Source organism: Vombatus ursinus, unplaced genomic scaffold (assembly GCF_900497805.2).
Source record: "Vombatus ursinus unplaced genomic scaffold, bare-nosed wombat genome assembly UNPS02014775.1, whole genome shotgun sequence".
Lineage (NCBI taxonomy): Eukaryota > Metazoa > Chordata > Mammalia > Diprotodontia > Vombatidae > Vombatus > Vombatus ursinus.
In genome coordinates, this window is record NW_020954553.1 from 12,038,754 (window position 1) to 12,052,806 (window position 14,053).

Below are 14,053 nucleotides of genomic sequence, written 5' to 3' on the forward strand. Positions count from 1 at the left end.
ATGAAGTCAGATCATCCCAAGGGCATTTAAGGCCAAAACTGAAAGGAGAGCAAACAGATAAAAGATGGAAAAGATCAAGTCATACGTCTACACTGGCTGGGACAATCCCACTTTGGGATGCTGCAACATCCATAAAACAAGAAGCCTCCAAAGAAGTGGAGGCCAGCTCAGCTCCCAACCCCAGAATCCAGAATCACTATAATACAGTGGTCACTATCCACCAGAGTAGGCTGCCCTACACTTTCAGTCTTCCCAATTACTTCTGCACAAGGTCTTATAAATTCAGGTGGAAAGGACTCATGAACTGTTGGTGATGAGATCAGGCTCGGGGGCTTCTGGATCTGGAATGATCTGAAGATGCACTTTCTGGGCATTGTGAGGTTGAAGAGCAGATGGGTATGACCAGCTGTTGCAAGGACTAAGTAGACAATACAGAGAAGGGAGAGGTACAAGAAAAAGAAAACCAAATTCTACTGGTCCTAGAACATTTTCTCACAGAAGCAAGGTAATAGAGACTTTCTGGCTGCCCATACTTGAATGAAGGAAAAAGTTCAATGAAAGCTGGCTAAGAAATGGAAGAGTGAGGGGGCAGCTAGGTGGTGCAGTGGATAGAGCACCAGCCCTGAAGTCAGGAGGACCTGAGTTCAAATGCAGCCTCAGAACAAACACTTGACACTTACTAGCTGTGTGACCCTGGACAAGTCACTTAACTCCAATTGCCTTAAAAAAAAAAAGACATTAAAAAAAAAAAAGAAATGGAAGAGTGAACAGAACCAACTCCATCTGAAGCCATACAGGACAGTGGAGCCAAAAGTCACCATCTGATACACAAACATCACCAGCAGAACACAGTCAAAGAGGTAGTACTACTAGAAGGTAGCTAATATTGTGGACTGGAACACCAACAACATATAATGAGAAAGACCTTGAACCTGAGGCAGCACATTTTGGGGGGCACGTATGCATGAGTTGGGGAGAGCCCCAAGTGTTAAAGATATTTACAATTCCTCTTAACCCCCCCCAACAAACCAACATTTCCACAAATACTGCTTGTCAATTTCTCATGGACACAAATAAACTCACATCTCTGTTGTTCCCCCCTCTCTTCTTTCTCTCTTTCTCTCTAGAATGTGTACGGTATAGCCTTCTGACCAAGTCTTCACCTGATTTCGCTACACATTTGTGGACCTTTGCATATCTGATTTCCTGGAAATTCTTTATCCTCAAGAGCATGATTCTTAGTTCTTTCCTTAAAAAAAGAAAAAAAAGAAAATTTCTTTCTGTCTTTATCTTTTCTTTTGATTAACAAAAATTTATTTTCTGTCTCTCATTCACCTACTTATCAAACAATAAATAAAATAAAATGAAATTGTCACAGCAAATATGCATCGTCCAATGAAATAAATTACCCTATTGACCATATCCAAAAATGGATGTCCTACGCTGCATTTTAGGTCCATTATTTCTCCAACAAGTGATGGGTAGCATACATGTTTTGTCATTGCATTGATCAGCTTTGTATTTTTTTTTTAAACTCTCTCTTTGTAGTCATACCTTGACCACGGTTTTGCACACACACATCTTGGCCAACTGACTCCAAAAATCTTTTGCTATGGGACAGCATTGGAAAATAAATATGGCTAACATTTATTATATATTATGGGCAGCTATGTGGTACAGTGGATAGAGCGCCAGGCCTAGAGTTAGGAAGACTCAGCTTTCTGAGTTCAAATCTGGCATTAGACACTTACTAGCTGTGTGACCCTGGGCAAGTCAGTTAACCCTGTTTGCCTCAGTTTCCTTATATATAAAATGACCTGGAGAAGGAAATGGCAAGTCACTGCAGTACCTTTGCCAAGAAAACAGCAAATGTGGTCACGAAGAGTCAGACAGGACTGAAAAATGACTCTACTCAACAACATTTATTATTTCATAGTGGAGTGGGTGAAAGATTGGGGAGCATAGAAGACCTGAATTTGAGACTTGAAATTCATGGTCTCTAATAGTTCTGAGTCTTGGGCAGCAGCAAATGATTATTGTGGTGATTCAGCGCTTGGGCGGTGAGCTGAACTCATGCTCAGTGGTATTCCTGTATCTCAAAATGGCAGGTTAGGAAGCAAGCCCAGAAGATATCCTGGAAGTAAGCACTCATGTCTCCTGTGTCTTGGCTCTGCTATTTACCTGTTGTGTGATGTTGAGCAAGTTTCCTCATCTACAAAACAGGAGTAATAGCCTCTCTACTATCTACCTCCTGTAAAAATCTGTTGTAAAGATCAAATAATATAGATAAAATGACACATAAATATCAGATTTCTCTAATTTTTATAAGGACATCCTTCAGAGGCCATAATTGTTATTACTCCTTTCTCCCCATTTTTATTTCTTTAAAGAGAGAAACCAAAGGCTTTGGTGGCAGCAGAGTCAGAGGAGAAAATGACATATCAGCACCCACGTGGAGATGTACATATATGTGAGGGGAAGAGCCAGGGATTCCCAGGGGTCATGGAACGAAAGCCCAAGATGTAGGAATAACTTTTGCTGTTGACATTTTTTGGGTGGGACAGGGGAAGCAGGAACTGCTGAAGCCTGTGGGTACCGCACCCACAGGCACCTAGGATCTCTTGATCTAGAACCAGGAGGATTCTTTAGGCTCAGGGTTTCCTAGTTTTTGCAAGTATGGGGACCCCTTTTAATGTTGAAAAATTTCTCCAACCTCCACATGATAATACTTGTACTATTGGTAGTTATTAGTTGAGAAAATACATAATGGTGAAAAGCTACTATGAATTCAATAATACTTTTAATTGATAGAGCATTAGAATTGGAATCAGAAAGACCTGAGCTCAGATCCTGTCTCAAGTACTTACCAGATGTGTGATCCTAGGCAAATTACTTAACCTTTTGCAACCTCAGTTTCCTCTCCGTAAAATAAAGGGATTGGGGGGGGAGAGAGAGGAGTCAAACTTTATTGACTGAGAAAATAGATAACTTTTAATAGTATTTTATCTTTTCCGTTTATATGTAAAGACAATTTTTGACATTCATTTTTTAAAAGTTTTGAGTTTCAAATTTTCTTCCTCCCTCCCCTCACTCCTCTCCACATCCTCTCACCCCTTCCTAAAAAGGTAAGCAATTTGATATAGGTTATATATGTGCAACCATGCAAAACAGAAAATAGATAATTTTTAAAAATAAAATAAAATATCAGGGGACTAGACTCAACAACCTTTAAGGCCCCTGTCAGCCTCTAAGTCTTTGATCCTATGATAATCACAACAGTATCTATATACATTTACCAAATAGTAATATATGCTTATGTGAAATAATATTCAACCCACAAAGCTGATATTTGTTTATTTATCATACTGTCTTGCTGCATGTTTTGTTAATAATAAAGATTGAAATGATTATGATTAAATTCCCCTAACCCTGAAACAAACCTGTGAGCCCACAGTGGTCTATAGCTCAAGGACACAGTGGATAGAATACTAGACCTGGAGTAAGGAAGGCCTGAATTAAAATCCAGCCTCAGATATTTATTGACTGTATGACTTTGGGCAAGTCACTTATCCTCTGTCTGCCTCAATTTCCTCATCCATGAAATGGGTACAATAATAGCATCTACCTCCTAGGGTGTATGTCTCTCTCTGTCTCTGACTCTGTGTGTGTGTGTGTGTGTGTGTGTCTGTGTGTGTGTCTCTCTCTGCATGTCTCTCTCTGTCTCTCTGTCTGTCTCTCTGTGTCTCTCTCATTCTGTCACTCTGAACCTAGAAAACTTTCCAGCTAGTTAACAGGAGCCTAGAGCCACTAGCAGCCTACTAGAGCTCCAAAGCTTTCAAGTACCCGACCTAAGTCTCCCCTGAGATCTTTGAAGAACACAGCACCTAATACCTGGAGAAGGCAAGTGTAGGACCTCAGAGAATATAAATCAGAACCAAACAAAGCCAGATATTCCTTCCAGAGATTCACAGAGCTTAGCCCCAACACAAAGTTCCAATTCAGGGAGTAAGGTAGGAAGAATGAGTAAACAAAAAAAACCTCTCACTATAAAGAACTATGATGATGACAGGGACACCCAAGACATAAACCCAGAAGAAAAGATTTATTCCAAAACATCTCTACAAGCAAAACCTCAAAGAACAACCCAGCTTGGATACAAGTTGAACTAGAATTCCTGGAAGAAATAAAGCAAGAATTTTAAAATGACTTTATAAATGAAATGAGTGGACTAGAGAAAAGATTTGGGGGGGAAAATGAGAAATTTGGAGGAAAGACTTAGAAGGAATAATTAACTAAGAGTGTAATATAAGAGGTACAAAATCTTACCCAATCAACAGACTCCTTGAAAATTATAATGGACCAAACAGAATTTAATGACTTCATGATACAATAAGAAATATTTTGAAAAAACAAAATAACTGTGGAGGCAAAATGCATCAATCAAACCTTAATTTTAAAAAAGTAAAAACTACTTTCTTGAACTAGAGAAAATAGTGGATTTTTCTCTCTGTAAAATGAAGCAAATAAAAATTCTTGGTCAGTAATCTCTCTGTTGCTTGGGAACAAAGGTTATCCACCCACTCCCTCCTCCACATCCCAGCCTAAAGTCTTTGTCTAGGGTGGGATTTCATTCTGAGTCTAAGCCAGCATAGGAACACAAGGGACAGAGAAGGCCCCTCTACAACCCCTTCATCTTGCTGGGTAGAATCAGCCCCCAAGGCAGGACTGACCCTTCTAACAGAAGGCTCTCACTTGCTGGACATGATTTGAGATCTGGTTTCTGGAGCTCACTTCCATGTCCTTTAAAGTCACATTATTTTCTAGAAACTCTCCAAGATATCTTGTTAACTATTTTTTTAAGTGTTTTCCTAAGGAAAGGGGGTGGTAGGGTGGACAGGAGTGCCAGGGGGTTAAAAAAAATTGGTCTCCTGGGTTTAAAAATCAAAAGTCTGGCTTGACCGATTAATATCAATTTTAATAGGAAACACACTGATACTGAGGGAGACAGCTTTGAGTGGGCCTCTAGCCCTAACACAAGCTTAAACAATTACCTACAATTTGGACCTCTTTTTCAAGTTCTCACATTAGTGTGTGTTCTGGACCAATTTTCCCAGGCCCAAGCCAGGAACCTTGGCTTACACAAACCAGACCCAAAATTAGAGAGCTCTCTAATAGCGCCTTGGAAAACTCATGTTGGGTTTTAGTGTGCTCAGAAGGGCCACAGGGATTCTGAGATATCTCACAGTCAGTAAGAGTGCTGCTGGTTATTTTGTCAGAACTTGATCTTAGGGAGCTTTTTGAAGAGCTCCTTAGCCGTCATGAGAAGCTGGCCAAGACTAATAAAGGCTATTTTTCTCCCAACTTCACAACCCTGACCAGACCAAATAATAACCTATGGGGGAAAAAAGTCTCAATAGTCCAGAGTTGAACTCTCCAGCATGTCTTCTTCAAAAGAGGTAGCCAAACATCCCCGTGGCCTGCTATAGCCTTGAATACAAACACCCCAGTGGCATGGAAAAACTCAAACGTCCTTGACAGAGAACCAAGGGATACTGGCCCATGAAGCCCCAATTTACCGGCACCTTGTTATTCTTGTATCTGCTTGCAAATGCAAACTCTTGGCACTTATCTTTCCTGACAAAAGTTTCTCCCCTCTGTCTTCCTAGGGATAAGAAAGAAGAGGGAGGGAGAAAAGAGAGCCCCGAAAATGGACACTGAGTGTCAACTTCTCAGCTCTGTAACAGCTCCAGAGTCTCCTGCCATGGGACTGGGAAAGTTTCTCAGGGGCATGGCTCCAAGCCTCAGCCGGAAGGGGCCAGTTCATCATTAAATTGTTAAAAGAGAACCATAAGGGGAATACACTGTATGAGTCTAAGCTCCCAGCTATACTGGAGATGTGCACACCAACAAGCTGGCCCTAATTAAGAGCCAATGGCCTGATAGTGGAATACTGCCCAGGGATGATGAGCCTCTGGCTGCAACATAAACATCAAGGCACCGAGGACAAAGTCAAGACATGCATTTTCAGAGTTGGTATGTGTGTATTTTAGTCACTACCATAGTCTTCCTCTCCAAGGATTCCAAGACTCTCCTGAGAAAACAGAAGGGGAGGGGCAGCTAGGTGGCAGCTAGGTGGTGCAGTGGGTAGAGCACCAGCCCTGAAGTCAGGAGGACCTGAGTTCAAATCTGGCCTCAGACACTTGACACTTATTAGCTATGTGACCCCAAATAGGGTCACCAAGAGTTGGAAACAACTGAATCTATTGAACAATAATAACATGTACATAGCGTAAACTTTAAGGTTTTTAAAATGCTTTAGATATATGGCATTCTAGGAGCACATTGATTCTGACTCTCATTTGCAGATCATGTCTCTTGGAGCTTGGCTACTCCAGGTTCAAGATATGCTTCTGCATCAACATTTTTCAAACTATAGCTCAGGAGCCCCCACTGATGCATTTACCATTCAGTAATCAGTCAGAGGACATAATTATTTCAATGCAAAGGCATTTAATGAAATAACGTAATCAGAAGATGTTACAATAGAACATTATCCCTGAAAACTTAGGGAGCACTCTCACAAAAACTCCCCCTGCATCAAGCAGAGAAAGTAGATACATATAGAAGTCATAAATAGAGAGGCACACAAATAGTAAATGTGCATGACTATGGCGTGGGCAAGGAAAGGATACATATCACCTTGGGTCTAAGGCCAGTGAAGTCTTGGTACTGTTCCTCCTGACTTGGATCTTACAGTCTCTGTTAGATACTGCTTCCTGGGTTGCTGCTAGGTGTTGCTTGGTTGTTTTTCTTCATCACCTACACTTTCTGGTTTAGCTAAAATCTTAGTGGATTTGTGCTCTAAGTAGGACATGTGCTAAAACCATTAGAACTATCTTTTTCTTACTCTGAGAAACAAGAACACTAGAAAATTTTCTCCCTTTAAAAGAAACCTCAAACCCAGAAATTTGTTAAATTGAAATTAGCCACGAAGCAACTCTCAAAGTTTCTTTGCTAGAAGGCTAGATTCCAAGGTCATTCTATCTCAGGGATGAAGAATCTCTCATTCTCTACAAAGAAGGTTGGGATTCAAAAACCAATGACCTTGAATACATGCAAGCACATCTATACTATGGCCAGGTGCTTCTGCTGTAAGATGCCATTGCTAGTAGTGGGAAGAAGAGAGAAATCCCCTCCCCTTTTGCTGTACTCTGCAAGAGGCCCAAGAGAAAAGGTAAGGAGTGAGTCCTCAGTGGCTCAGTTCTCCCCAAATTGACTGTCCTGTGCTTAATTTAGGTTGGGAGGTGACGAATCTCCTCCCAAGCATCAGGATCCTAACTCCAGACCCCAAACTCTCTTCTCGAATCCCTCTACTAGAGTTGGTTCCCCTATTTTTAAACTCTCATTTTCTCCTATTCATCCACATAAAGGAGTAGGCAAAGAAAAGGAACCAAGTCAGACCATAACCAGGTTATAAATCTATTTTCTGCCTACCATCAAGCATATTTCCTGACCCTTATATATGCAGACATAATTACTCAAAGTCTGACAGTCTTAAAGCTATAAACGGGCCATTCAAAGAATGGTAAAGTCTAAAAGGGATTTGGCTCCAAACTCTTACATGATCTTTCATATGTGATACTTGAACTCATTTGATCCTCATAACAACCCTGTGATGTGGATGCAATTGATGTAGTGGAAAGAGTACTGGATTCACAGTCAGAATTGGGGTTTAATTACTGCCTCTCCCACTACCTAGATGACCTTGGACAAGTCACTTTACCTCTGTGGGCCTCAGTTTCCTCATCTGTAACATGAGGGAACTGGGTGGCCTCTAAGGTCCTTCCTGCCTCAAATCCATGGGGATAATCTATCATCATCCTCATTTTAGAGATGAGGACACTGAGGTTCTTAGAAGTTAAAGGACTTGTCCAGGGTCACATAATAACAACAAACATCTGAGAGAGAATCTGCTTCCAATTCTGGAGCTCAATGCACTATGATACACTTAGTAAAGTTAAAATGGTGTTGTGGCCTCTGTAGCAATACCCCATGTTTTGCTCTAATCAACCTTTAGCTTTGGTTTTCCTCAAAAAGGTGATATCTTTAACCAGTTAAAGTTGAAGTCTTTTCATCCAGAGTCTTTGAATTCTATTAAATGTGATCATCAGAGCAAATTTGAGTGAACATCTAACAAGTGTGGAATATTTCAGATAGCATTAGACTTTTGTGATTTGTTGACTGGTTTGCTAGGTTTTTGTCCTTCTCTTCTTCCTTTTAGGAATTATTTGTCATAAAAGATGGCACTCTGGGAGGGTGTAGGAAAAGACATATGGGGGAAATTTAAGCGATATAAAAATAAACTATATCAATAATACACATATATGTGCGTATGTGTATATGTATGTTTGTGTGTGTGTGTAAAACTGTGGTCACTTGGGACAGGATTACAGGAAATGTCCATTAGGACAAAAGGAAAGACTAGGGCAAGAACATATTAAGAGAAGAAAATAAATAGCTAGTATATGTATAAGGCAGCTAAGTGGTACAGTGGATAGAGTGCTGGGCCTGGAGTCAGGAAGACTCATTTTCCTGAGCTCAAATCCAGCCTCAGACACTTGCTAGCTATGCGACCCTTGGCAAGTCTTTTAACACAGTTTGCCTCAATTTCTTCATCTGTAACAAACTGGAGAAGGAAATGGCAAATCATTCCCGTATCTCCGCCAAGAAAATCCCAAATGGGGCCATGAGGAATCAGATATGACTGAAAAGAGACTGAACCTGGACCTTTAGGTTTGCAAAGCACTTTACACATTTTATTTCATATGATTCTCTCAACAAACCTATTATCCCCATTTTACAGATAAGGAAAATGAGGCTGATAGTGGTTTAGTGACTTGCCTACATAGCTAATGATTCCTTCCTCACTGGCATGCCCGCAAAATCACAAGAGCTACAACTAGACAGGACCTTAGTAATCTTGACACACTACAGAAGCCCAGAAATGGGAAGGGACTTGACCATTGGTCAACAATGGAGTAAAGTATTAAGAGTCTGGTTTTTAACCGAGAACCATGCTTTGGACACTCAGACATCAGGAAACACTATCAACATTTTTTTTTTTAAATTGTGTTTAGCTAAAAAAGTGGTTCAGGCCCTAAAGAATGGAAACTTCCTGAGCACAGGGACTGCTTCATCTTTAGCTTCATGTCCTAAGCACAGCTCCAGGAATAGAGTTGATACTTAATAAATACTTGCTAATTAATTGATTGAAGAGAAGAAAGGGCCAGGCCACAGCCACGCCAGACTGATCACCCTTAATCATGGCTGATTGCTAACTCAGGTTCAAAATTGAAGACAATTTTTGGAGTTCAGAAGAAGCCACAGCAAAGGGCCGGGAACTATAAATAGAGGAGAAAGTTAATACCGTAAACCCAAGTGGAGTGCGAAAGAGGAGAGAAATAACCCTCCATATCATCTGGGAAAATGAAACTCCTTGGCAGGACTTCACAACAGCCTGATTCAAAATTTCATAATGAAATTATGTCTCTGATCAAAGACCATATGAGCTCATGAGCTGATTTTTGCCATCCGTGTTTATTCTGTTTTTGTACCAATTTGCAGCATTGGACAGTACTTTAACCTTTCATCTCTCTGGGGCTAATCTATTATGATTTTGATTCTGGGGATCAAAAAGTGTTTTGGGGGAGTTTGAGAAAATACCAACAATCCTTACAGACCATGAAGGTGTCCTAACATTAGGTATTGAAGGTCCTCTCAATATCAGCATTAGGGTTAGGACCTTTGAACTAGGGTTGAGTTTCATCTCAGCTCTGTCCTTGACCTTGGGAGAACAAGAGAAGAGAATATCTTTCCAGCTTATGTCTGGGATTTGGTCTGGTTTTGCTCTAAGAGGAATGTTTCTAGGCTCAGGTACTAGGTTTATTTGTTTTCTTTTGGACACAGGAAAACAAAGCACCAAATCCCCCAAAATGAGGGTGCCTCCCTTCGTAAAAAGTTATTTGTTTTTACTAAATAAGCTGTAACATAGGCCCAAATTTGCCCTCACCCTGGCCCCACACTCCTGCTCAACAACTTTTTCTCTGGGCCTATCGTACACACAAGGTATACTAAAAGATGGTGGGGGCAATTTGAGAACAAAGACATCCTAAATTCTGAAGAAAAGGTAGATAGGAGCCAAACTGTGAAGGGCTTTAAATTTCAGACTGAGAATTGGAGGTGCCAGGGATAAAATTCTGAGCAGTCAATACCTTTTGCTTTGGCCGTTGCAACCAGCTACTTCAGAACTGGTCCTTGCTGGGGCTTTCCTTGGTGCGCAGCTTCAGGCATGACACATTTCATAGAATTTGTAACTGGAAGGGACCTGGTACAATGCCTCCATTTTATAGATGGGGAGACTGAGGCCCAGAAAATGGACATGATTTGCCTGTTTCCTAACTTCCTCTGAAACCTCAAATCCATGGAGGTAGGATTCTGTTTTACACTGAAGGGGAATGGCCTGATGTCCTAAGATTCTCTGGCAGAAAGTAGCTTAGCACTCATGGAATCCACTTGACTTTTTCCAATTCAATTCAAAAAGCATTTATTAAACACTTACTATGTGCAAGGCACTGGGTCAGACACTGGGACAACGAGGATTTAAAAAAAATGAAGCAGTTTCTTACCTTCAAGAAACATATGGTCCATATTCTATTAGTATGTGTGTGTGGGGAGGTAGGTGGGTGGGTAGGTGGGTGGTGTAGGGGGATGTAATATGCATTCAAGAAAATTCTAAGTAAACGACATGCATACAAGTAAGTTCCAAGTAACAGAGTTTCAGTTTAAAATAAAAGTCAGTTTTCAAAATTAAGTAATACTGAGTAATTTCCAGAGGGAGAGGGTGCTTGATAGGGGAGGGATAAGAACTGGAAAGGTGTTGTGTAGGCAATAGCTATGTTTGGAAGGAGGCTGAGGATTCAGAGGTAGAAGTAAGCAAGTAGAGCATTCTCTATACAGGAGACCATTTGTGGCAAGGAGCAGGGAGACGGGATGTCATGGGTTGGGTATGGCAATCAGTTGAGTTTGACTAAAATGGATAGTGTATGATAAGAAGGAAAAGCAAATAAGGATGAAAAGGTAGGTGGAAGCTAAATTGTGGATAGTTTTAAACATTTAGCTGAAGATTTTGGATCTCCTTCTAGAGGGAATAAGGAGTTTTTGCAATAGTGTCATTGAAAGAATGCTGGATTTGAAATGAGAGAACGTGGGTTCAAATCCTGCTTCTGTTAGTTCCTATTTGTCTCAGGCAAATCCTTTAACTTCACTGTTTCCTTAGCCTCAGTTTCTTGTCTGGAAAATGAAGGAGCTACTTCATGTTGGCAAAGGTGATAAAACTTGGAGATAATCAGTGTTGTGTGGTGATAAGACAGCAATACTGATACACTATTGCTGGTCTAGACATTCTGAAAAGTCGCTTGGAATCATGCAGGAAAAGTTTCTAAATTATTCATATACTTTGTTCCACCAATCCTCCTAGTAGGCATTTACTCACAAGGGGTTCGAGGACAGAAAGAAAATTTTTAGATGTACTAAAATATTCATAGCAACATTTTTTTAATAATTGCAAAAAAAATGGAAACAAAGTATCTGCTGATTGATGGAACAAAATGAATGTAATAGAATACTATCATACCTTAAGGAATGACAAGTAAGAATTCAGAAAAGCCTATGGAAGAATTTTATTACTTGATAAGAGTGAACAGAACCAAGAAAACAACATCAGGGTGCCTGGTGTGGTGCTAGGTGCTTAATGTTTGTTGGTTAATTGGTTGATGCACACAATAATGCAAATGAAAACAATACTAAAAGGATTTAAGTCAAATACAATGAACAATGTTGGTCCTAGAATGGTGACTGATGTTAAAAACACATTTCTGTCCTAAAACAGTGAATCAAAATGGAAATGCTACACGCTCTTTCGGTTTCAAACAATATATCAGATAGTATTATTTAACTTTTTCCCCCTTTTATATGTGTGTGTGAATGGCCTGGAAGGTGCTCTGTTTGTATCACAAGTGATGGGTGGTGGGAAGTAACTTTTCTATAAAAACAAAATGTGTTAATGAAACTCTTTTTTTTAAAGAAGGGAGTGGAAGAGAGGATCTCTGGAGTCCTTCCCAACTTCGATATTCTATGTTGAGGGCTCTTGGGCCCCTTCCACTTTGGTGTTTCTTCTAAGGTTTGTATTCTGAAGTCCCTGCCCGCTAACATTCTAAGTTCAAAGGTTCCTTCCACCTTTGACAGTTTATGTTTTTAGATCTCTTCTACCTCTGGTACCCTCACTCCAGACCACCAGCCCAGCCCTCACAGCCATCACCCAGGGAAGCAGCTCCTGTGGCGAAGAGGCCAGCCAGCCCAACTGCTGGTCAACTAACTGCTGCTCATAAGGCGAGCAGGCCAGATGGACTGAAGAGGGAGCACGTGGAAGGAGAGGCAGGAAGCATCATGTGCCAAGAAAATCAAACCAATAACCCCACCTTGGCGACCATCTCTCTTCACATCCTGATGGGGACAGCCCAGTATCCTGAGCCTCCAAGCCTTTGGAATAGCAAACTTCCAGAAGCATCCCCTGTAGAGATGCAGTCTGGCAACTGTTTCTGTAGGATGCTAAAGGCATAGCGGCTAAAGATTCAGAAAACAAAGTTCTTGTTACCAACCTTGGGGCTGTCAAACGGCTTTACATCAGAAACTGAAAAGTTTTTATTTGTGGAAATACCATTGAAGAACGGTGTTACCATCAACTTTGCCCCTTCACCCTAAGACCAGGAGACCTTTACATCTGACTTGCAGCTGAAACCTCCCAAATGTGCAGCCTCCCCTTTAGAAAGTGAGCACCTGGACAACAAGGACCGTCTTTCTTCTCTATTTGTATCTTGTGTTTGCTACAGTGCTCTGTTGGTAGTAAGCACTTAATAAATGCTTTATCTATTCATTTATTCATTCATTCTGAGGTCCCATGTAATTCGGATATTCTATACTCTAAAGTCCTTCCTTGTTAGCTCTGATATTCTACATTTTATGTTCAGAGTACTCCTGAAGCTAGGATACACTTGAGCCAGTTTGAACCATGCGCATTTAGACCTTAGAAATCAGCAAATATTTCAAATCAGGTCTTGATTTATTGTTTTATTTTCTGTACATAAGAAAGGACGGGGCAAAATGTTCATAATGCAGATTAGACTTAAAAGTGCATGGCGGCAACTTTTTTTTCTTCTGAGAGATGGTTGTTAAGTATTAACCAGCACAGATGTTCTGCATCCTAAAGATCCTCTCAAGCTCTGAGGTCCCTTCCACCTATGGACGTCCCACCATGTACCACCGCCAGTGCTGACCACCTCTCCTAGTCTATGTTGTAAAGACCCTTCCAGCTCTGACCATTTATGTTTCATGCGCTTTCTAGCTCCAACATTCTAGATTCTGGGTTCTACGGTCCCTTCCAACCCTGACATTCTACCTTTACTTCCAATTACTCTTTTATTGGTTCATTTATTGATTCAATGGGGATTTGTCAAGCTCCTGCTATGGGTGAGTCCCTGTGCTGGTGTTTGGAGGCACAATGCAAAAGAATAACGAGCAAAAATCCCCACCTGGGTCCTGCCCTCGGGGGCTCGATGGGGGCCCAGGGTGGCGCACAGACGCAGAAATAAGAAAAATGTGAGCAGAGGGAGTAGAAAAGGAGGGGAGAGGGGCGCCCGAGGTCCCAAGCCTGATTTAGCGAATGGGGGATTTTAGAGAAATGACAAACGTCAGCTTTAGGTAAGGAAAATGCCTTCCACGAGGGTGGGCAGTGGCCAGGGGAGCAGGGGCGGAGCCCGGCACGAGGCCGAGGCTCGGGAGGCTGCGCAGTCGCCACGTGCTGCGGAGCTGTGGGGGTGGGGCCCAGAGGATCGGGCCGACCTATAAGTGAGTGCGAGCTGAACGTGCGCATGCATCCGCCGGCCGGAAGCAGCTGCGGAGAAGAGGAGAAGAGGGGAAGAGGGGAAGGGAGTCGCGG